Source organism: Palaemon carinicauda, unplaced genomic scaffold (genome assembly GCF_036898095.1).
Source record: "Palaemon carinicauda isolate YSFRI2023 unplaced genomic scaffold, ASM3689809v2 scaffold27, whole genome shotgun sequence".
NCBI classification, from domain to species: domain Eukaryota; kingdom Metazoa; phylum Arthropoda; class Malacostraca; order Decapoda; family Palaemonidae; genus Palaemon; species Palaemon carinicauda.
Window position 1 is genome coordinate 251,752 of NW_027170351.1, and position 25,418 is coordinate 277,169.

Genomic DNA, 25,418 nt, shown 5'->3' on the forward strand with positions numbered 1-25,418 from the left:
ACGTCCATGGGGGTAAAGGGATGAGTTTTGTGAAACGTACCAGTACGTCCTTTGGGGGTAAAAGGATTAAACACCACCAGTGTAAAAAGTTTGGCCATAAAGCAATAGTATGTGGATTGAATTAGTGGGGGTGATGAAACTGTGGTTTAAGATACCCAAAATACACAAAGTTCAGTGGCTAAGCTCTAAGATACATACAACTTCTGGAAATCATTCTGGATACAGAAGCACACTAAGAGCAACCCTTGGTTGCAGGTGGAGTCTTCTGCATGTCATGATCAGTGGAAATATTCCTTCTGTTCCTAAAATAACTAATTTTGCTTAGAATCAATATTTTTTTTTACTTTTTTGTTCAAATACTAGATCTACAAAGCGTGTAAGTCTTAATGAAAAGTTTTGATTGTATAATATTCATATAAGCATCAATTTCCTGTTTTTTCTTTGAGAAAAGGTTACTATCCTGCAGCAAGTTCATCACAGATCCCATCCAGAAGAACAAATCACAACTTTATACTTGCCCACATTTGAAAGAAGAAACAAGAGAAATGTTTAGTGGCTGACATAAAAAGTGATCAATTATTTTCAAAGTTGTGCATTGCTTCACAAACTCGGAATGAAAATCTTGAGGAATCTTTTAAACAGGAAAACCAGCCATGGTTGATCTGGACAGCCTTTTGGGTCGCAGCCATAAAAGGTTAAGAACCACTGGTCAAGGAGTATGGCTGGTGTATCTCGAGTAGATAGGGTTAGGAACGAAGTAGCGTGGGTGAGAACGGGTGTAAGAAATGAGTTAGCAGCTAGAGTGGATATGAATGTGTTGAGGTGGTTTGGCCATGTTGAGAGAATGGAAAATGGCTGTCTGCTAAAGAAGGTGATGAATGCAAGAGTTGATGGGAGAAGTACAAGAGGAAGGCCAAGGTTTGGGTGGATGGATGGAGGGAGTGAAGGAAGCTCTGGGTGATAGGAGGATAGATGCGAGAGAGACAAGAGAGCGTGCTAGAAATAGGAATGAATGGCGAGCGATGGTGACGTAGTTCCAGTAGGCCCTGCTGCTTCCTCCAGTGCTTTGAATGACCGCGGAGGTAGCAGCAGTAGGGGATTCAGTGTTATGAAGCTTCATCTGTGGTATATAATGGGGGAGGGTGGGCTGTGGCACGCCTAGCAGTACCAACCAAACTCGGTTGAGTCCCTTATCAGGCTGGGAGGAACGTAGAGAGGAGAGGTCCCCTTTTCTGTTGCATTTGTTTGATGTCGGCTACCCCTTGGTATATGTTGTTAACCCCTTCAGTGAAAAAGAATTGTTTGGTAATCTCATTGTTGTCAGGTGTATGAGGACAGAGGGGAATCTATAAAGAATAGGCCAGACTATTCAGTGTATGTCTAGGCAAAGGGAAAGTGAACCGTAACCAGAGAGAAGGATCTGATATAGTACTGTCTGGCTAGTAGTAGTATCTAAACAGGTGGCTGGTGCACTGGCCAACCTACTACCTTCATTGCAAGGTCTTTAGGGGATTTATTTTTAATACTTCTCAGAAGTACCTAAAACCACAAATTAATTCATCATCTCGACTATGCCTATTGAAGCAAAGGTCCTCATTAATTACACAAACTAATAATGTTACCACATAGCCTATCTTGCGGAATTAGAGAGAGAGAGAGAGAGAGAGAGAGAGAGAGAGAGAGAGAGAGAGAGAGAGAGAGAGAGAGAGAGATTCCTAGCTATAAAGATCTAAATATTATACTCACTATGCAGTTATTGAGACTACCAGCCCTTTCAGATCCCAAGGTATTTTTTTTCATCTCTTAGTTCGAACCTTTTCCAAAATATTCGTCGATTCTTTGGCTTTCATCAATGCCAATCTTCACGACCTGTAAATGAGAAAAAATTGTCAATATTTCTCTCTTGAAAACCACAAGAATATTAAAACATGATCTTGTTATGATGTGATCTAAGTACAACAACTTTTTCATGTCTGTACATTAGAATCAACACATGAAACAACAAAGTATACTTTTTAAATGCATGTTCCATAGAGTACAAACCAATCTCTGCCTATTTTATTTACAAACCAATATCAACCAATATCTGCCTAACTTGGACCAGAAAACATTTTAAAGAACCTGTAATATGATCAGGCCCATTAACTTTGACAATAATTGAAGATCCAAGAGAAGGAGGGCACTCCTAAATCAAACCATTGTTCTCTAGTCTCAGATAGTGCCATAGCCTCTGTACCATGGTCTTCCTCCACTAACTTTGGTTGGAGTTGTCTTGCTTGAGGATACACTCAGGCAGACTATTCTATGTTTCCTTATTTCCTTTCATCACTGGACTATTTGCCCTTTTGGGCTTATAGCCTCCTGCTTTCCTAACTAGGGCTGTAGCTTAGCTAGTAATAATAATAATAAAGACAAGAACAGTTATGAACTCGGGGTCAGCCAGGGGTAAAATGGCAGGACCAAGAGAAGTTGAAATTGCCCCAAAGACGATTTACCAGAAGATTGATACCTGAAGAATGCAGCAGTTTCCAAAAGAATATAACCAATGAAACCATTGGGATAGAAGGCAGAATAAAAAAAGATCTGTGTCATGGGGTTGGACATATTTCTATTTAAGGGATCAGATATATTACTGTATTAGATTTTGGATAATTATTGATGCCATTCCTCTTTAGATGATGAAAATTTCAAATATTGATGGTACGGCAATTCCTTAAGACATACTAAACGCACATGACTCTTGAGCATCATGTCTTGCATGATGTCTGAGGAGCAGTCAAACCAAGCACAGGAAGATTACAGGCCAAAAAGTTTGTTTATATTGCTTAAGTAATCATCCTTAATTATAAGTTTAGAAAACCTGATATTTTACTTAAAGTAATTAGCCACCATATTGTGGTTCACCTATTGATTTCTTAGTACATCTTGGATTTATGAATACCTGTAAATCTATATCACAGACTCCTCTTTATATCTCGACTATTTTATTTTGAATCGACTTTATTGGGTTTATAAAAGCTTACACAAACATGAAAAATTATAAAAAAAGGGAAATAAAAACCATCTAGGATATCTGCATGTACTTTAGAGCTTTCACAGAGGGACTTGGAACATAACACTGAGATAGCCAAAAGATTACTGTACTGTGCTGTGGAATTAAAAGGTACCTTTAATTTACTCACTAAAATAAAGGGTGAGAAAGAAGAAATGCTGTTGGACCATCATAAAATAATAGCCGAATGTGATACAGAAGGAAAATTGAACATTAATTCTAGATAAACCAACAAATTAAAATGGATGGCAGTAATCAGAACCGGGCATCCAAAATACTTAAGAGAACTGTTACACATTGCGCAGCCAACAAATCGTGTCGACACGAGAATAATTACAGATGGCTTTAAAATGTTGGAACCTAGATTTATGTCTACTTTAGGCTCCAGAGCCTTTAAATATGCGGCCTCGAGACTATATAATAAGCTCCACGAAACATTCGAATGATTGAAGACATTAAGGCTTTCAAGAGGAAACTGAAGACTTTCTTATTTCATGAATCTTTTCGCAGTGACGATTCAACAGTAAATGAACAATATGCAATACGAAATGTTAAATACTGTGAACGAACAAGGTAAAACGATAGTGGAGGTCCTGTAGAGAGTGGGGTTCCCCTGCTGTATGGGACGGGAAAAGCAGCCATCAAAGTAAAGTAAAAGTAAGTAAAGAAACAGTTCTGGCTCAAGGTTAACCAAAAGAGGATTATTTTGTATATAAATTGCACCATACCATCTAAAAGAGTTGGTACAAATAAGATAACCACCACTATGTAAGGATGCAAATTAATGAGGAAAACAATGTTGCTTGTGTCTATAACAATACAGCAAGACAGGAGAAGATGGAAGTCTTTGAGGTCACAGGGGAAAAGGTTCTTTATAAGGGTTATGTATCTGGACATTGCCTACTTAAAAAAGGAATGAAGCTCCCAAGAGAATACCTTTAATTGAGAGTTGATAGAAAAACACATGTAACACCCAAGTACTGTATTTCTTAAAAGAAAAACTTCAATTAAATTCAAAATATCAGTCATGTTACATTAAGAGTGGCACTGCTCGATGGTAACGAAGATAAAATGGTATGGATTAAAAGTTGAAAGGCAAAAAAATTAACAATATATTGCCAACTATTTTGGACCAAGCACCTTCAAAAATGAACTAGAAGTTTACCCAAACAGGCTAAATCTTCATTTAGAGGGCAATCACACAAAAGACTGCCAGGTATATAACCCCTACACATTTCACATTACCAACTGAATAGTCAACCAAAAGGAAACCAAGAGAAATAAGAAGCTGATCAAGACAGAACTTGGAGATACAAGATAAAAAATTTTCTAGACTATATGAGACTTTGGATCACACAGATATGATTTGTGAATTTGTGCTATATAAGACAATATTGGGGTCTGTGAACCCATTTCAAGTACAGGAAAACTGAGCAGCTATGATAAACAGTGAAGGGTAAGAGACTGGACAGCAAAGACGGAAGAAAGGAACCTGGAATTGAGGTAAAGTAGAACGATATACAGAAGGTGCCGATCGAATGCTGCAAAGACTTAAGCAATGCCTAAAGTGCCCTGGAGGAGGAGCACTGGTGACAAAACCCTCCTACAAATAGAAATATGCGTCAACATGGCAATCGAGACATCAATTTTATAGTAAACTGGAAGGGAAATGATATTTCCACTGTAGCTTAGGAGCTGTGATTTGTGATACAGAATTTCAGCTATAAGACCCAGAGCTCTAAATAGGGAGATCCTTCAAAGCAGAGGTGCAAACTTAGGAGGAAATCCCTGCTGTTATATAATTAAGTTTAAAGACATCTGATAAAGAGGAGAGAAATTGTGAAAGGAAGTATAGTGCAGCCAAAATCCAAAAGGATCCTTGTAACATGCAGTGCAATGATAATGGACGCACACGATGCAAAAAGAAAAATTATTTACCTTAAATACTCACCTAATACAATGAAATAAACAGCCTATGATTGTTTGGAACTAATATTAAGATTGCATTGAAAATTAATTCCCTCCTCACTAAAGTAACTTTTATATTCTATATAATATATTACACTTTACCAGAGCATTAAAACGCACAACCACCTACCAGTGCTTAATCAAATATCAAAGGATATCACGTGATGGAAAATATTTAAAAAAGTAAAACCATCAGTCGTGGTGCCACGTGCTACAGTTACATTGGAGGTGGCTTCCGGGACCGTTACTCTTGACATTCCTGAAAAAACCATTTGAAGATATTAGACATTTGTCATCAATTTCAAAACAGGTTCACATAAGATTCATTAAAACTTCAAATGTGACAAAAAGCAGGATATATCCTTTGTTAACTTCCAATAATATTGAAACCTATCTTTCACTTGTTTAGATCAGACATTTAGTACTATAAAATTTATATTCCCAGAATAATCACTATTGACAGGCTGTGGCTTGACATATAGCATAAATTAACTAAGGTTATAAACATAGTAAATGAAAACTTTAACATAATGAATCAAAGAATACTAACTACTCCACCAGCGGATTCAAGGCAGAAATCTAGGGTTCCTCCCCCTCGAGAAGCTTTGGCTTCTTCCTCCTCTCCTCTGAAAAGGGAGTGAGGCGTTCCTCATCAGCGGAGGCTCATCATAGTCGTTCCGCTTCCAAAAGCTTGATAGTGTATAGATCTGAAAGTAAATCAATTATTATTCCAAATATTACATGTAAAGTACAGTATACTACCAAGTGATTTACATAATTTATAAAGAAAAAATTGCAATTTCTTCACACAGACCTCATATGACATTTTTGTCTTAATTTGTAATTAATTAACCCTTTTACCCCCAGGCTATTTTGGAAATTTCCAACCTCGGTATGAAATTTCAATTCATTTGGTTGTAATACCAGGGCACAGGAGACCAGAATCTAATTTATTTTGTCAGAAAATGGCAAAAAAACTAAAACTATTTTGGTATGTATCGAAAGAAAAAATTTAAACGCATCTGGGTATTTACCCACTCGACCTCTGTGCCAAATTTCAAGTCATTTGGCCCAGCAATGACTAAGATGAATTGATTGGAAGATTTGGCAGCAGGAGGCGAAGAAACATTCGGGAAAAACAATATATGTCCCTCACATGGAGTGAGGTATGAAAATCAAACCATTGTTCTTTAGTCTCGGGTAATGCCGTAGTCTCTGTACCATGGTTTTTCACTGTCTTGGGTTAGAGTTCTTGTGCTAGAGGGTACACTTAGGCACAACATTCTTTCCTTTATTTCCTTTCCCCACTGGGCTATTTTCCTTGTTGGAGCCCTTGGGCTTTTAGCATCCTGATTTCCCAACTAGGGTTGCATCTGGTATACAAGCTTTGAGATAAATTATTTAATCTTATACGATGAGTAATTGGTCCTTAACCCTTTTACCCCCAAAGGACGTACAGTACTGGTACGTTTCACAAAACTCATCCCTTTACCCCCATGGACGTACTGGTACGTCTTTGCAAAAAACTGCTATTTAAATTTTTTTTTGCACAATTTTCATAATTTTTTGAAACTCCGGACATTTTCCAAGAGAATGAGACCAACCTGACCTCTCTAAGACAAAAATTAAGGCTGTTAGAGCAATTTAAAAAAATATACTGCAAAATGTGCTTGAAAAAAAAATAACCCCGGGGGTTAACGATTGGAAAGTTCCAAATACCCTGGGGGTAAAAGAGTTAAGAGCTGCTTACCATAGCTAGTCTCTCTTCTACCAAGAAAAAATAGCCACTGAACAATTACAGTGCAATAGTAAACCCCCCTTTCAAAATTGCTGGAATATGTCATTCTTGAACAACTATAGTCCATTTTTTTTAGCGAGGCAGATTTGCACCGACTCGCAGCGGTGCCCTTTTAGCTCGGAAAAGTTTCCTGATCGCTGATTGGTTAGAATGATCTTGTCCAACCGATCAGCGATCAGGAAACTTTTCCGAGCTAAAAGGGCACCGCTGAGAGTCGGTGCAAATCTACTTCGCTAAAAAAAATTGACTATAGTTCGTCACTTTTAAGATTCGAAGCATTGCCACACAACCGTTCAGCATACAGACAATTATATTTCATTTGCTGTTATAAATGATCGGCTCAAAACGATGGATGTAAACAAATTTGGTATCTTGATATTGCCCGATCTTGGCACTACTTTCGATAGTTGTGCACGAACTGCTACTCAATGATTTAAGGACCAATGGTATCGAAGATGAAGCCTTTGAGTATCTAAATGATTACTTGGTTGACAAACTACTGTCTACGAACTGGAAACTCATTTATCATAAGAACCATTAAAAAAACGGGTACCCAAGGGATGTGTACTAGGCCCAGTCTTATTCTTTACCTATACTTTAGATCTATCAAATGTATGAAGTGGAGTTTAAACTGTTTGCGGATGATACACAACTTTACCTGGCATACAGGAGAACGTGAGCGCATATGCGCATGAGGGCGTGCATAGCGCGTGATGGAGCTATGCTTCTGTTGAAGCGTATGCGCACGTTGGCGTGTACGCCCTTGATGCCCTGTGTTAGGGTTTAGTGATGGGGTCTGACGAGCTACTAAAGAGCGATCGTCAGGTCTCGTTGGCGCGCAACAGAGTGCTTTGGTGGAGCCTTGTTAGGCCCATGTAGAATCGGCGACGGCAGGTCGGCAGGTCTGTCGGGTGGAAGGTCGACGTGTCCTTTAAAAGGACAACCTTCCACTGAAGGAGATCGCGAATGATCTGCAGAAAGGTCCAGGACCAATGCAGGAGCAGTGATGGATGATTGGTCTCGAGGCTCCTCTGCGGTGGTCTGCATCGAAGATGTTGAACCAAAGAGGCGCCTCCTCACTGCAGGTGAAGGAAGGCCTCTATGGCGGAGAAGAAGGCCGGCCTTCCGACGAATGCGCCCTCTGGGGGCCGTTGGATCAGCAAGCTGACCTTCTGCAGTCCTCCGAAGAGGAGTCTCTGTAAGTGAACTCCCCCGAGGAGGAGAAACAACAGCAGGAAAGACTGCTGGACTTAGTTTCTCCATCGTAGGTTGAGCAGGCACGGGAGAAACTAAGCCTTCTGCTACTGCGGGATGTGAAGAGGCAGAGGTATTAGGAGATACCACAACGTCAACAATTGACAGAGGATCAACCTCTGCCAAAGTCGGCGATTGCTTGACAGCGGCACCCAATCAGATGTAGTAAAGTAATGCTTCCTTGGAGGGCAAACCCTCGAGCCCCAAGGAAAACCAAAGCTGAAAGAGATTGGTTAATGACACATCCTCCCCCGGGGAAGAGGTGGAGCTGCCTCGCTAGGGGAGGCAACGCCATCTCTCGAACCCTGAGCTTGGAAAACAGAACCATGGTCTATGGTACCACTCGACGGTCTCTCGAAAGAGACCGATCGAGTGGGAGCTTCGGAGGAGGTTTGGGCAACGGAAGAAGTGTCCTTGGGTTTTTCTCCTTTCAAAGAAACCTACGAAGGAGAAATATCCCGCCTGGACTTCTTCTTACGTCGCTGAGAAAACCTCTCCCACTGGGAGGTAGACCACTCCCTACACTCACCACACTTATTATTACCATCACACCGTTGGCCTCTACAGTAAGGGCAAAGGGTGCGAGGGTCTGTCTCGACCGCCGACATGAATGTTCCGCAGGGGCGGTCGGGTAATTCAGGGCAGGTGCGCATAATCGCAGAGGCCAACTTCACATACAAACTTGTCAAAGAAAAAGCAAAAAAAGCATTAATGGCTGCCAAGAGAGAGGCGAGGATGAGAGAGGACAAGTCCGTCTACCATCCGAGCCAAGAGCAAAGTGAGCTCAAGCACAGGTGTGTGAGGGGGGGTGGGGGTAGCAAGCTACCCTCCCCTACCCACGCTAACTAGCGGTGTGGATAGTAAACCCTCGTTAAATTTTAGTGGCTCGTCACTTCAGCTACGCCGAAAGTAATACCCCTATTAAATAGCGTGGTTTTTATGTCAGTTACGGAACAACTGAAAATAATTTCCCTAGATTGAGGAAGAGCTGAAAATTATTTACCTACCATAGCATCCAATTTTGGATGATACAAACATAAACTGACCTATTAGTCCATTTATTCATTAAAGATTTTTAAGGTGATAATAAAAATATAAGATTTCTCACATAATTACTTAGCACTTAAGACATGTTTTAAGTCACCACCTTTCACTTGGTTCATCGAATTTATTTTATGACAAATTCAATAAAAGTTTAACTCACTTTTTTAATAACAATGAAGAATTGAAGAGTCAGATGTTGGCTATTCAACCTTGGCTCCCGTCTTTTTGCCAATCCTTTGGCTCCTAAAAAAAAATTTTATTAACAAATTTGCACCAGAATTGAAATAAAAAATAAATAAGATTATTCATGAGACCTTTATATCTTCATAGATTATACTGCCAGTAATTGCAAGTTTGGCCTTTTCTGTCTTAAAGCGGAACTAACTGAATACATTAATATAATGTGATTTACTCGAGCAGGGAAAGTTATTCAGTGCAATCATGAATTTTTTTTCAAATCTAACAATTCTTTTTCAAACAGATAAAAAGCATGAAAACTATGAATGACAGGCAATATCTTAAATGAAAATACTTAATTGTACGAATGTAATGAACTACTATAACACTAACAGTACTGTACAATAAAGAACATTTTTATCAATTTTTCTATTACCTACAGTATGCAGTACACACATCCGTGTTGCAAACTTTCAGATTCACAAACAACTACCGCAAGTAGGAAATATGTTCAAACTCCGTGGAGTTATAATTTTGTAATTTGCGCCACTCCCGACTGGGTCCTGATCCAGCCGCGGCCAATGGTAGGCAGCACCAATCCACTGTGTTCAAAATTTATTGTGTTTGCTACTGTGATATTCGTGGCTGTTTGTGCGTATTACCTCCGCCTTAATACCATAAATTACAATAAAATTATCTATGGCTGATAAGCAGATTGCTAGTGGTAGTGCAATGAAGCACAAAGATTAGTGGCGATGATGCTACTAATGTGAAAAAATGGCGTGCCATTTCAGTGGAAATGAAAGTAGCCATTATCAAGAAACCAGATAGCGATGAGAAGGTAAATATTGCACGTGTACTTCAAATAAATTGTTCAACAATTTGCAAGTTATAAAACTATGAGCTATCTGATGACGGCGAATTATCTCTGCTATTGCAAGAGAATGGTTTAAACGAGAGAGAGAGAGAGAGAGAGAGAGAGAGAGAGAGAGAGAGAGAGAGAGAGAGAGAGAGAGAGCGTATACAGATGTATGGGTATGCAATGTTTTGTGATGTGACATTTTAAAGTAATTTGCATTTTTCCTAACGAAACAAACCCAGAGTTATTTATAGGGGATATTACTTTGGGCGTGGATGAAAGACGAGCCATAAAATTTTATCGAGGGATAACTACCCCAACCGCTAGTTGGCGGGAGGGATAGGGGTAGCCGGCTACCCAGCTTACTCACTCACACACGGGCTGATCACCCAATTTGCTTGCAGGCAGGACTTTCTTGGGGGAGAGGGTTAGCAGGCCAATTTGTATAAATAGCTCTAACTTTGTATCATTAGGAAAAATAAAAATAACTTCTAAATTTGTCATTTGTTCTATCATTCAATACAAACTCTCGCAATTTAAAGGGGATGACTTACCTCATAGGAGGGAGGAGGTCTGTGCCAACTGACGGCATTTGACCGAGGTTCTCTCGTTACGATATAGATTGTTAGCAGTAGGAACCCTGCGCTTCACAAAAAAATGTTGTACACTGGCGACCTGCGCAAGCTGTGTGTTTGCAACACTAGCAATGTGGCTGGTTTAGGTATAGGTTCTCAGTCATAGGAATCAGAGTACTGGGCAAAACAAGTCCACCTCATAACCTGAAAAAGATAAATACATATCAGAAAGATTGAAAATAGCAAATCAAACAATGGCTAAGTTAAGTAAAATTTTGAAATCACATCACCTGAAATTACATATAAAAATCAGGTTATATATCAGTTTAGCGAGATCGGTGTTACTGTATGGACACGAGTCGCGGTATAACGATGAAACAATATCTAACAGATTTTGTAGATTTGAAAACAAAGCCATCAGAAGAATATTGGGAGTTAAATGGCAGGACAGGATTAGAAATATAACTATAAGAGAGATTACTCAAGTGCCATATGTGGATGAGAACATGGTGAGGGGTAGATGGAGATAGTTTGGGCATGATCTTTGCACTCCAAGAGATTAGTTAACCACACCTTCAACTGGGCTCCACAAAGCACTAAAAGTTTTGGAAGACCCAGGACTACATGGCTGAGGACTATGAAGTAGAAGATGATGATGATGAATGGAGAAGTATTGTTTTAAAAGCTCATTATAGAGATGACTGCGTCAATAGGCATAGGAGATTACGATGGTAAATAAATAAATAAATAAATATATATATATATATATATATATATATATATATATGTGTGTGTGTGTGTGTGTGTGTATGTGTTTACACAAAATAGAATTATAGATACATATACAGTATATAGGTACTGTATATATGAAGAAAAGGAAAATAGGGAAAAACTACAGAAGTAGTTTAAGAACAAAACATTAAAATAAATCTTTCACATATAAACTATACAAACGTCAAAATAACAACAGGAAGAGAACCAAGATAGAATAGTGTGCCCGAGTGTACCCTCAAGCAAGAGAACTCTACCGCAAGACAGTGGAAGACCATAGTACAGAGGCTATGGCACTACCCAAGACTAGCGAAGAAGAACCTATCTTCTTGCAACTATGACAGTTTTATTCCTTGGAAAATAGCCTGACCTATGACTTTCCCAAAAACTATATTCGTTTTCATGGTCTTAACCCATCTGGATTCTAATCTTAACTCTTTTACCCCCAAAGGACGTACTGGTACGTTTTACAAAACTCATCCCTTTACCCCCATGGACGTACCGGTATGTCCTTGCAAAAACTACTATTTACATTTTTTTTTTCATAATTTTGATAATTTTTTGAGAAACTTCAGGCATTTTCCAAGAGAATGAGACCAACCTGACCTCTATGATGAAAATTAAGGCTGATAGAGCAATTTTAAAAAAATATACTGCAAAATGTGCTTGAAAAAAAATAATCCCGGGGGGTTAAGGGCTGGAAAGTTCCAAATAGCCTGGGGGTAAAAGAGTTAAAGTCTAACAGTTACTCTCTATGTGCAAAAAATTTCTACTGCCTAACGAACAAGGATACCAGAATGGTGTACCTTCATGCATTGAATGCATTCCAAAACAAATGATAAATGTATTTTTCTTAACAATATAAACGTGATCCCTTTAATCGAGACTGGGTATGGCGGTTTCAGCTTATGGAGGTGGCAGTAGTTAGCCAACTCAACCTGACACGCCCCCGAGCTCCCAATTTGACCTTAAATCTGAGATTTCTGGGGTTGTTGGGGCAGGAAGAATAACATAAGACGACTTGGGTTTAATTTTAAAAATTTGTGATTTTTTTCCTACAAAAAAGCAAATCTTACAACTCATTTTTCCTCTGCCTACGCAAATATCGAACAGTCTGGCTTATTCTTTCCACAATCTCCTCTCTCCTCATACACCTGACAACACTGAAATTACCAAACAATTCTTCTTTGCTCAAGGGGGTTAACTACTACACTGTAATTGTTCAGTGGCTACTTTCTTCTTAAGGGCAAGGGTACAAGAGACTCTTTAGCTATGGTAAGCAGCTCTTCTAGGTGAAGGACACTCACAAAAGCAAACCATTGTTCTTCAATCTTTACCTTGGGTAATGCCATAGCCTCACTATCAGTCTTCAAATGTCAAATTAGAGATCTCTTGCTTGAGGATACACCCAGGAACACTATTCTATATTAATTATCATCATTATTATTATTATTAATAAAAGCAGAATGTTATAAGCCCAATGGCTCCAACATGGAAAATAGCCCTGCAGTGAGGAAAGGAAACAAGGAAATAAATAAACAATGAGAGAAGTAATGAACAATTAAAAGATTTTGAAAACAGTAACATTTAAATAAATCTTTCATATATAAACTACAAAAACTTATGGAGCCCTTAGGCTTATTGCATCCTGCTTTTCCAATTAGGGTTGTAGCTTAGCAAGTAATAATAATAATAATAATAATAATAATAATAATAAATGATAAACCAATGCACATCAAGATCATTTCTCACGCTATAGTAAGTTTTCAGTAGCCTATTTTCAATCCTATCGCTAAGAATGAGGCAGTCTAAGGGGATTCCCATGGGGTCTTAGCTCCCCTTTAGGTAAGTAGGTAAGGACACTCCTTGTAGGTTAGGTTAGGTGGGGAACCTTAGGTTAGACAGCGTTCTATCCACGAGTCCCTGTCCGTCATTATATAAAGGCTCGTATTGTTCAGTACCAAGCTCTAAACCAAAGTTGAAAATAGACATTTTTGGGATTGAAGTACTGTACCTTGAACCAGGAAGTCTTGCAAACTAACATAATAGAAATGGATTCATATTCGAGACCTGAAAATCTATTTAACTTACTAGAAAATGTTTTTCCTATAGTAAGTACACTATAATATAGTTTTCCCATTTTCCAACCTAAAGAAATACTCTTTAAATAAAAAAAATGTACACCAATATATTTTTCACCTTTTCCCAATACTCTTTGAATAAAAAAAATGTACACCAATATATTTTTCACCTTTTCCCAATACTCTTTAAATAAAAAAAATGTACACCAATATATTTTTCACCTTTTCCCAATACTCTTTAAATAAAAAAAATGTACACAAATATATCTATCATCTTTTCCCACCTAAATCATTAGTCAAATACAAGCTACAGTGTGAATATCCTAGTAAGATACAAGCTACTTTAGCAGCAATATATGCCAAGCATTTCCCTGGATTATAATTCTGTACCTTTTTCTATGTACCTGTAACCATTTCTCGCTACCTTTCCGCTTAGAGAGCGAGGGGAGCCACGTCCAAGCAAAAACCATTTGAGGGAAGTTTCTCTCAACTTGCATCGGAACACTTCAAAGTACCTATACAAAAGTAACACTTCCTATTTCCTTCATTAGGAGAGTTGTGCTATAGTAAATATTTACCCACATTAACTTGATCCGGTTCGTCCCAATCAACAACAAAAACTTCGGATTTTGCTATGCTGTGAGTTGTTTCGCTCGCAAATAAACATAATTCACTGCTCCTCTGTTCTGACGAGTGGTATGTGGACATGCTGCACACACCTATCACATGGGTCACTATTATGGTCTCATAAATGCCTATAATTCATATCATAACCCTCAAATGGTTTTTGCTTAGTAGTGGCTTGCTTCGCTCACAAATGAAAATTTTAAACAGTTTAAAATCTAACACCAGGAACAATTATTTTCTTCATTACTGTAAATTTCATTTATCTCCACACACAAACGACGTTCTAGTTTGTTTTTCTAGGGTAAATAACGCAACATTTCTTCGCAACACATTTTTTTGCACAAATCCATAATGAGAAATATTCAAATTAATGTAAGTTTAATAACTTTCCTCCAAGTTGTTTTATGTTTCCCATGTCACAATTAGCTCTCGTTACGTATTATTATTATTATTATTAATTGCTAAGCTACAACCCTAGTTGGAAAAGCAAGGTGCTATAAGCCCAAGGGCTCCAACAGGGAAAAATAGCCCAGTGAGGAAAGGAAATAAGGAAATAAACGATATAAGTAATAAAAATTAAAATAAAGTACTTTAAAAACATTAACAACACTAAAACATATTTAATTTATGAACTATAAATGGACTTGTGCAAGCCTGTTCAACATAAAAACATTTGCTGTGAGTTTGAACTTTTGAAGTTCAACAGATTTAACTTACCCGATTAGGAAGATCATTCCACAACTTGGTCACAGCTGGAATAAAACTTCTAGAATACTGTGTAGTATTGAGCCTCATGATGGAGAAGGCCTGGCTATTAGAATTAACTGCATGCCCAGTATTACGAACAGGATGGAACCGTCCGGGGAAATCTGAATGTAAAGGATGGTCAGAATTAGAAAACAAATCTTACGCAACATGCATAATGAACTAATTGAACAACGGTGCTAAAGGTTAATATCTAGATCAGGAATAAGAAATTTAATAGACCTTAATCAATTGCAAGATGAGAAAAAATATTAGTTACTGTAAGTCTGCTCGTTTTCCAAGTTGTTTCTTAATGTTTCACGTGTCACAATTACAAGCTCTCATTAACCCTTTTACCGCCAGGCTATTTGGAACTTTCCAACCCTTAACCCCCAGGGGCTATTTTTTTTTTCAAGCACATTTCGCAGTATATATTTTTTGAATTGCTCTAACAACCTTAATTTTTATCATAGAGAGGTCAGGTTGGTCTCATTCTCTGGGAAAATGCCTGAAGTTTCTCAAAAAAATTATCAAAAATATACAAAAAAAATTGTAAATAGCAGTTTTTTGCAAGGACGTACCGGTACGTCCATGGGGGTAAAGGGATGTGTTTTGTGAAAAGTACCAGTACGCCCTTTGGGGGTGAAAGGGTTAAGTTTGTACATTTGTTTCCATTTAACTTGAATCCTCCGCATTGATCAATTTTGGCAATTTTCACCTAAATATACTGTAACTCCACCCACTTAGCACAGTGCTCATACAGCAGTGTATTACTATTGGCTAGTGGGAGTTTTCAAGGGACAAATATTAAGAGACCTGTTTACGCATTCGTTACACTTGACCCATCTCTAATTCTGAAGATATGACCAAGCTTCGTCTAAAATTGCCTTATCAGATTCTAGATATATATTAATAAATAGGTTTTATTGGGTTTTCGTTAAAATAGTCTTTTATTTTAGTCATAAATCTCATGTTTGATACTTGTGAGGGTTGTAAACTAACCAAGTTGAACACGCTACAGTAATAATTCCCAAACTTGCTATATTTCAAGTAACAAGTGTTCTTCTAAAAGATAGTCTTCCTAATCGGGTTGTTGAATCAGTAGAACTTTAAAAGTTCAAAGTTGGAGCAAATGCTTTTTTGTTGACCAGGCGGACATGAGTCTTTTTATAGTTTATATACAGTATGACATATTTGTTGTTGACGTTAATAGTTTATATATGATATATCTCTTTTGATATTACTTTTTTTAGAATGATTTATTGTTAATTTGTTCTCTTCAGTTATTTATTTCCTTATTTCCTTTCCTCACTGGGCTATTTTTCCCTATTGGAGCCCCTGGGCTTATAGCATCTTGCTTTTCCAAATAGGGTTGTAGCTTGGATAGTAATAATAATAATAATAATATTAAGTGTCCTAAATATGTTGATTCATCATACGAAAGTTCGTAGCCCTTCACCCAAAAACATCAGACACAGACCATTAAGTTCAGATTATATGGCATCCTAAGTCAGCTTTATAATGCTAGAACATATCATGGTCCCAGAAATACTGACAGACGCAGCTGGCATGCGATGCGCATCCGCATATTGCTTGCCAGTAGAACGCATTAGCGAGATTGTGCTTATTTGCAGGTGAAGCGAGCCCAGGCCGTGCAAAAATCCCTCGAGTGATGCCACATCACGGTGCTTTGGATCGGAATATGTTAAAAGATATAGAAAACGGTGCTAGGGAGAAAACGGTGTTCGAGCAAGGTACCTCTGCCGCAGTCCTTCCTAGGGGGTAGTTAGAGATTTGGGGGACTGGGGCATCGAGTTTGTAAAGTTACCATCATTATTATTACTTGCTAAGCTACAACTCTAATTGGAAAAGCAGGATGCTATAAGCTCAGGGACTCCAACGGGGAAAAAAGCCCAGTGAGGAAAAATAACACTTTCTTCCCCTGCTTTAAAGGACTTGGGGGAGGTTTGAAAAAATCCAACCCCGTCACCCCATACCTACATCAGTGGTTTTACCACGTTAATTTAGCAGAAATAAAGAATTTCTTTATTTTCTATCGTTATGTTGGGATCAGCTGGCATTATTGTAGGGGAACCATCACCAACAGCACACTATAAAAACAGGAATAAATCTTATAATAACTACAGACGGAAAAGGTTTTCTACCAAAAGACAGACGTTTCCTATAAAAAAAAAGTTGGTTTTCTTAAATAATTACATTTTCAATACAAATAAAAACTTAACTACAAGAAATAATAATTAATGGGGTTAACGTGCGCAACTCATCATAAACCGCTTGCCAGTACATAGGAGCTTGTTTTTCTTTTTCCGTAAGGAAAGCGAGCACATAGAGGGCAAAAGCCATTAGATTCATAAAAAATATCCTGGTTCTCAGATGGCCAAACAGGTTTTCAGTTTATTTGCTGTTGAAATGAAGGTCAAATTCAGTGAAAGCAAATTATTTACTACAGGAAGACCTTATTTTTTGTCTCAAAATATTCTGTCCATAACTATAATTTCACCATTAATCCAGCGTAAATACTTTTTTTTTGGCTCAAAATATTGTTCCGTCTGTAACTATAATTTCACCAATAATCTAGCATAAATATGAATTTTATTTGCTAGTTTTCTTATGTTGGGATCAGCTGTTATTATCATAGACATTAGGGTAGTTTACATTGCCACACACCCCTAAAGACAGATTCTTACCTAGGGTTCACAACCCCCCCAAAGGGCCAATTCTCACCTGGGGTTTGTGTAGGGTGGTGGTGATTAAAAAAAAAAAGATGGATAAACTTATGAAAATATCATCAACAGAACAATATAAAACAAGAAATCTAAGAAAATATGAATTTTTCTTACGTAATTTGCTGCGAGTTTAAAAAAAATAGTTTTTCTTATATAAATAGCTACTGTATGTGACAAACCCATTGCTGTTACAACTCTTATGACAATATAAAACAGGAAATAACGTAACTGCTTCCAAAAAACTAATATATCAAATAGTGGCAATTAATATATAAAGATATATAGCCCCTAAACACGGCCGGTCATAAGGTCTGGCCATGAGATTTTGAAATTTCAATATTCTATCGTAAATTCGGTATTTTATAAGACCTGGTTTAGTCTAAGCAGTTTTAAACGTTCATATATACTTAGAACTTTAATTAAATATGATAAAATATAATGAAAACACCTAAAATTACTTACTTATAGAGGAAATAGTAGTTCAGGTGAGCTATCTGACTTTAAGTTCGAGTCACGTGGCAAAGGTAAACAAAAGACAGTGTGTCCAGACATCAATGTTAAGAAATGCATAAAAACGTAAAGGAAATCCTAATAAAATTTAAAATATCGTATTATTTAAATTATTATTCATTTATTAATAATTAAAAATGATATTTTAATGTAATTTAAATTACTGAGAGCTTTTTAAATATGATTTTGGGTGGATTCAAATTGCAAGAATTTCGAAGGAATTTTTTCCAACTTGGCAATGGTTGTTCAATCAGCTGATCCTGCCCAGCTGATAATTTTGTATAATTTTAGTAAAATTCAAATTCAGTTTAATTTGAATGCATAAAAAATAATAATGAATAAAACAGAATATATATTTTATATATTCCGTGACTTTTTATATGAAAAATTTAAAAATGTACAACTGATTTTCAAAAACTTGAGAATTAGTTTATCATATTTATTTCGAATTTTCGTAATTATATATACCATGGGTTTATCAAAATTGAACTTTATCTATATGAAAATGTACATTGGTGTTTATAAGTACTTGATAAACCATTAAATAAACAAATAGTGGAAAATGCAGGACAAGTTTAGATATCTCAGTTATTATTATTATTATTATTATTATTATTATTATTATTATTATTATTATTATTATTATTATTAAATGCTAAGCTACAACCCTAGTTGGAAAAGCAGGAGGCTATAAGCCCAGGGGCCCCAACAGGGAAAATAGCCTAGTGAGGAAAGGAAATAAGGAAATAAGGAAAAATAGAACATTTTAGGAATAGTAACAATATTAAAATAAATATTTCCTTTTATAAGTCGATATATCTTATGTTACCCTTATTTCCTTAGGCCAAATACTGCAGGGACAGATACATTTTAATTTGCTATAAGCCAAAGGGCTCCAACAGCGAAAAATAGCCCAATGAGGAAACGAAACAAGGAAATAAATAAACTATATCAAAAAGCAATAAACAATTAAAATTATTCCAAAAACAGTAACATTAAAATGGATCTCTCATATATAAATTACAAAAATAAAAAAGAGGAAGAGATAAGATAGAATTGTGTGCCTGAGTGTACTCTCAAGCAAGAGAACTCTAACCCAAGTCAATGGAAGAACATGGTACAGAGGCTATGGCACTACCCAAGGCTAGAGAACAATGGTTTTATATTGGAGTGTCCTTCTCCTAGAAGAGCTGCTTACCATAGCTAAAGAGTCTCTTCTACCCTTACCAAGAGGAAAGTAGTGTTAAGTGTACGAAGAAAGGGGAGAATGTGTAAAGGATAGGCCAGACTATTTGGTGCATATGTGGGAAAAGAAAAAATGAGCCGTAACCAGAGAGAGGGATCTAATGTAGTACTGTCTGGCCAGTCAAAGGATCCAATAACTCTAGTGGTAGTATCACAACGGGTGGCTGGTGTTCTGGCCAACCTACTACCAAGGGGTATATATATATATATATATATATATATATATATATATATATATATATATATATATATATATATATATATATATATATGCTATACATACACACACACACACACACACACACACACACACATATATATATATATATATATATATATATATATATATATATATATATATATATATATATATTTATATATATATATATATATATATATATATATATATATATATATATATATGTATATATATATGTATATATACAGTATATATATATATATATATATATATATATATATATATATATATATACATATATATATATATATATATATATATATATATATATATATATATATATATATATATATATATATATGTGTGTGTGTGTGTGTGTGTGTGTGTGTGTGTTTACTCTAAAAGGAGATGACTCCTAATATGAAACAAATTACTATATGCCTTATTCAGGCTTTAGGCCTAAAGCTGAAACATGGATAAACCTTATGTGTGATAAACTTCAACCAAATTTATACGATTTATGCCTATTTTTTCTCAGCAATAGACATTTCTAGTGAAATCAATAATTATTAATAGTTTCAGTTTAAATATACAGTACAGGCTCAATTTATTATATAAAGTACAGTGGTTGCTATTCGTTCGTAGTTTAATAATAATAATAATAATAATAATGATAATAATAATAATAATAATAATAATAATAATAATAATAATAGGGCAGACAGTAGTAGTCTGCTCGTGTGTTGCGGGGACGGTCAAATGAAAGCGAAAGTGGTTTGGGTTAGTGTGTTGCGGGGACGGTCAAATGAAAGCGAAAGTGTTTACAAACGATCAGCTGATTTTGACAGAGGAAGCGTTCCTTGTGTGAATCATTTTCTTTAATTATTTAATTAAATACTAATGGATTTTCATCGTTTTTTAATCATATATTCAATTTGAAAAAATATATATATATTACATTCCCCTGGGACAATGTCGTTTTTAAGTAATAATAGGATATTTTAAAGAATAATAATAATAATAATAATAATAATAATAATAATAATAATAATAATAATAATAATAATAATAATAATAATAATAATAATAATAATAATAATAACAATTCACATGCATGAGTTATAAAATTGATTTATAAATTATTATTAATTTAATGTTCATCTATTATATTAAGCCTATGAGTATACAGTACACACACACACACACACACACACACACACACACACACACACACACACATATATATATATATATATATATATATATATATATATATATATATATATATATATATATATATATGTGTGTGTGTGTGTGTGTGTGTGTGTGTGTGTGTGTGTGTGTGTGATGATAAAGGTAGTAGTAATGATGTTAGTAGTCATAATAACCATGATAATATGGAGGTAATAATAATAATGATAATTATAGTAATATTAATGATAATATACTGTATATATATATATATATATATATATATATATATATATATATATATATATATATATATATATATATATATATCCCTTTCTGAGTGGGGATACCTTAACATGGTGAATGGGTTCGTGTAATGCTATGATCAGCAAAGCTGTACTAGTCAGGGCCACCCATACTAGTTTGGTTTGCTGTAAGCAATCAGTCTTAAAGTCTCCCACCATCACCAATCCTCAGTGGCCAGCATGATGATGAAATGGTCAAACCAAAGACATGAATAAGGACATGCCTGAGGCCTTTGTCTTGCAGTAGACTAGAAGCAGCTGCATTCAAATTTGGCACACAATTTTTAATATACAATCAATGGCATTGGATCCTTATCTCTGGTTACAGCCCATTTTCCCTTTGCCTGCACATACACCAAATAGTCTGGCCTATTCTTTATACACTCTCCTCTGTCCTCATAAGCCTGACAATACTGAGATTACCAAACAATTCTTCTTCACCCAAGGGGCTTACTACTTCACTGTAATTGTTCAGTGGCTACTTTCCTTTTAGGAAGGGTAGAAGAGAGACTTTAGCTATGTTAAGCAGCTCTTCCAGGAGAAGGACACTCCAAAATCATACCATTGTTCTCTAGTCTTGGGTAGTGCCATAGCCTCTGTACCATGGTCTTCCACTGTCTTGGGTTTGAGTTCTTTTGCTTGAGGGTACACTTGGCTACGCTGTTTTATCTTAAATCTCTTCCTCTTGTTGTTTTCAAGTTTTCATAGTTTATAATGATGGGTTTATTTCACAGTTGTTAATGTTCTTAAAATATCTTATTTTAATTGTTCATTACTTCTCTTGTAGTTTTTCTACATTTCTTTATTTCCTTTCCTCACTGGGGTATTTTTCCCTATTGGAGCCCTTGGGCTTATAGCATCCTGCTTTTCCAACTAGGTTTGTAGCTTAGCTAATAATAATAATAATAATAATAATAATAATAATAATAATAATAATAATAATAATAATAATAATAACCAATTAATTCCATAAGCTTATTAATGCTTACAGCATTATCTTCTTTATGCCATCCAAGAGAAGGTGGAAGTGTTCAGTAATGGTTATAAACTTACTTTAAGAGGATGTTGAAAATATATAAAATTTTCCCCATACCCTAAATGGTAGTGAAGGAATTAATATATAGCTAAGCCTTAATATTCAGTGATATATTCAACCAGCATAATACTATGAGAATTATATCAATTTTCAACTGCTGTAATTAAACTTATCATTATTGAGATATCTGAATTGCTTTAATTCATCTAGATCATTGAATGTATAACTAAATGACTGTAAATTGACCCAATGCTTCACTTAAAACTAGGTTTACCTTATAATATTTGCAGACACTTGCAAAAAAAGTTGCAATAGTTCACAACTTCAGAGTATCTGTGAAGACTATGTTCAGCATGAGAGAGAGAGAGAGAGAGAGAGAGAGAGAGAGAGAGAGAGAGAGAGAGAGAGAGAGAGAGAGAGAGAGAGTCTAGTGTCAGAAGAAATTATCTTAATGTTAATTTTTAAAAAGTTATGACAGAATAATATCCTTTTGAAAAGGAAACAAACACAAGAACACTACCTAAGGTTCCTCACCTAACCTAACCTTGGAGCCATATCCTTCCCTAAGGTGAGGCGGGGTACCTACACCACCTGTGACCACCCTTAAACTGCTCTATTCCTAACTTACCATAAGAATAAGTATTTCAGACTACAATTGATTATATTTTCCCCCTAAATAAAATAGATTTCACAAGTAAAAAGTTTACACCTGTTCCAGCAAACTACATCCATCCCATACTCCACTTATATGTTTGTAAGCTAGGCTAGTTACATCTGTCTACGTACAGTGATTAGCTTGGGTCTTTAACTTGTATAGGAGGACTATATTTGGGATCTATACCACCAATTTGTTTGGGAACTATTGTATCTTTCAAACAGTTACTAAATGGACATTATTCCTCCTCTTGTTGCTATGAATCATTGGCTGGAGGAGGGGAGGGGATGGGGGGGGGGGGGGGGCAAGTATATGACCATCAGGTGAGTATGGAAATAAAAAGGAGCAGGTTAAGTTCAAATACAGGTCCTCGGACTTACGAACATTCAGATAAAAACATAAATTCATCTGAAATAATAAATCTCGGATATTGATTCTAAAGTTTACAAAGAAATATTGAACTAGAAAAATATTAAATAATTAAAGGCAGTAAGAAAGATGGTCATTTTCAATATGAAATAACACTATTCGTTGACTTTTGCAGCTGAAAATCATAAGCATCGAGTTAAGTGAAGCCTGCTCTAAGCCCAAATCTATAAATTTTGACTTAAAAACAGCATCTTTGAACCTATTGATTTTGTACATTGAGGATTTTCTAATACAAGAAGGCCAAGAGTTATTAACCTGATCTACATTACTTATCTAGAATACTTTAAAAAAAAAAAAAAAACATTTAAACTACAGTTTGAAATACAAGTCTCGTTTTCAAAAAATTAATAAAATATACTGTACTGTAGGTTACCTCTAAATATTACTTATGATCCAGTTGATACTGAGAACGATTCTTAAACTAATATTACAATCGTTTATTCGTAGAAAAGCGAGTAATAAATTAGCTGAACTCGAAATTACTTAGACCACGTTCCCTGCCGTAGCGCTACTATTGGGCCCAGAGCCTAAAGGTTTTCATAAACAACCACTTCCTCTCTAAGGTAATGTTTTGAGAACACCAATTTGGTACTTCATTGAGCTGTTGTTAAAATGCTCCCAATACCATGTACAGATGAAAACAGGAATTCTTGGTACCCCTTGCTCTGAAGAAGTGAACCCAGCCACACCCTTAATCTATTGTCGCTGTGAAAAAAATTAATAATAGTTGGGGAAAATACAAACCATTTCCACATATAACAAGCTTGGGTTATACAGTATATGTTTTAAAGTAACACTCATTATCAATTCCCTTTTGTCATAATGTCTGATATTCTGCCCCAGTACAGTACTGTACTATAATGATTTTCCATATATTCACTGTAAAGATTTCAATTTTTCTTAAATAGGTTTACATATTTTGCCAGCAACAAATTGATTTATTTTGTATAACAGAAAGTCATGAATAGAAGCATTATTTATATTTTTAAGGGGTATTGTTATATTTTTTGGTCCTACCCGTTGTCTAACCACATTTGTTTTTGCAGCACGCCCTACTCTCTGTAGGGTTTGGAGAGGCAACTAGAAGTTGAGTCAAGACGTGGCACAAGAAAAATGATTGGAAGGGTACTGCATTATTCCTGCAAAAGATTATATAGTTAATCAGCTTGGTATAAACTCCCCTTACCCTACTGTATGAACAGTGCATAGAAAAGCGAGTACTGTACATCTATCCGTGGATTTCAATGTATCACAAAACAGGATTATCTCGTTTGATAGAAATAAATGATGCATTGCTCAAAATGGGTAAACCGGGGGATGAAGATATGGACTCAAGTTTCAAGGCTCAGCTAGATGTTGTCATTAGAGAAGTTTTGACATCAGGCACAGCCCTTCTTCAGTATTCTCAGTCAGTTGAAAAAGAGCTTCGACAGTTGGAAAACTCGAGTATTCAAGATTTCATCAACAAGGATCAAGATATTGCTACTCCACATCACCAGATCACAAAAGGTGATTCCATACTGGAACTTAGTGATGGACAGTTTTTTTAAATGTTTGCCCCAGAACCAAGTGAACGTAAAGGGGCCTAAAATGAAATGCTATTAATGTTAGAATGACAATGGGAGGTTGGGTTAGGTTTTGCCATAGTTTGAGAATGACCAAAACTTCAAAGTAAAGGGAGGATTCACAGGAATTCCAAGTAGTCTATAGATTGGAAGGCATAGTACCACCGAACATCTGCCAAACAGCCCATTGAAAGACCCAAAAATAAGAGAAAGATGAAACGGACTAGCTCTACAATCACCGGGTGGTTAGACAGATTGAAATCCTGCATGAGCTTCTTAACCACCAATAGCCTCGAGTCCATGGAGTCAGCAACTTACCGCCTAGAATGCTGGAGAGAAAAACAGACCACAGCCCATCTGGTGAGGCCATCCAGAGCCCCTGTGACTCTCATCCCTATGGAACAAACCTCTGTAGAAAGTATTAGGTTACTCTGAATCGAGCTAGAGTTGGAAGAACTGGAGACAATCTTCATGAGCGGAGTCTCGACACCTCCGCCGAGTGTCCATGTGGTCATTCCATCCAGATAATGGACCACATACTTCGTGGGTATGAACAGTAATGTGAAAATACAAATCTACAAGGCCT

At 36.1% G+C, this 25,418-nt stretch overlaps 1 long non-coding RNA gene across 13 annotated transcripts in view; it reads right to left on the minus strand.

Annotated features, from left to right (window-relative positions):
- Positions 1-25,418, minus strand: part of LOC137636308 (uncharacterized) — a 267,899-nt gene that overhangs the window by 18,762 nt on the left and 223,719 nt on the right. For 9 of the 13 annotated variants that reach the window (XR_011043037.1, XR_011043040.1, XR_011043045.1 and 6 more), the window contains 4 exons: positions 9,277-9,359; positions 5,571-5,727; positions 5,151-5,279; positions 1,747-1,869 (listed from right to left, as the gene is read on the minus strand). This is a non-coding gene — a long non-coding RNA (uncharacterized lncRNA). Of the gene's footprint in view, positions 1-1,746; positions 1,870-5,150; positions 5,280-5,570; positions 5,728-9,276; positions 9,360-14,923; positions 15,076-18,159; positions 18,237-25,418 lie in introns of those variants that run through there. The other 4 variants (XR_011043035.1, XR_011043034.1, XR_011043038.1 and 1 more) reach the window with 4 other exon arrangements.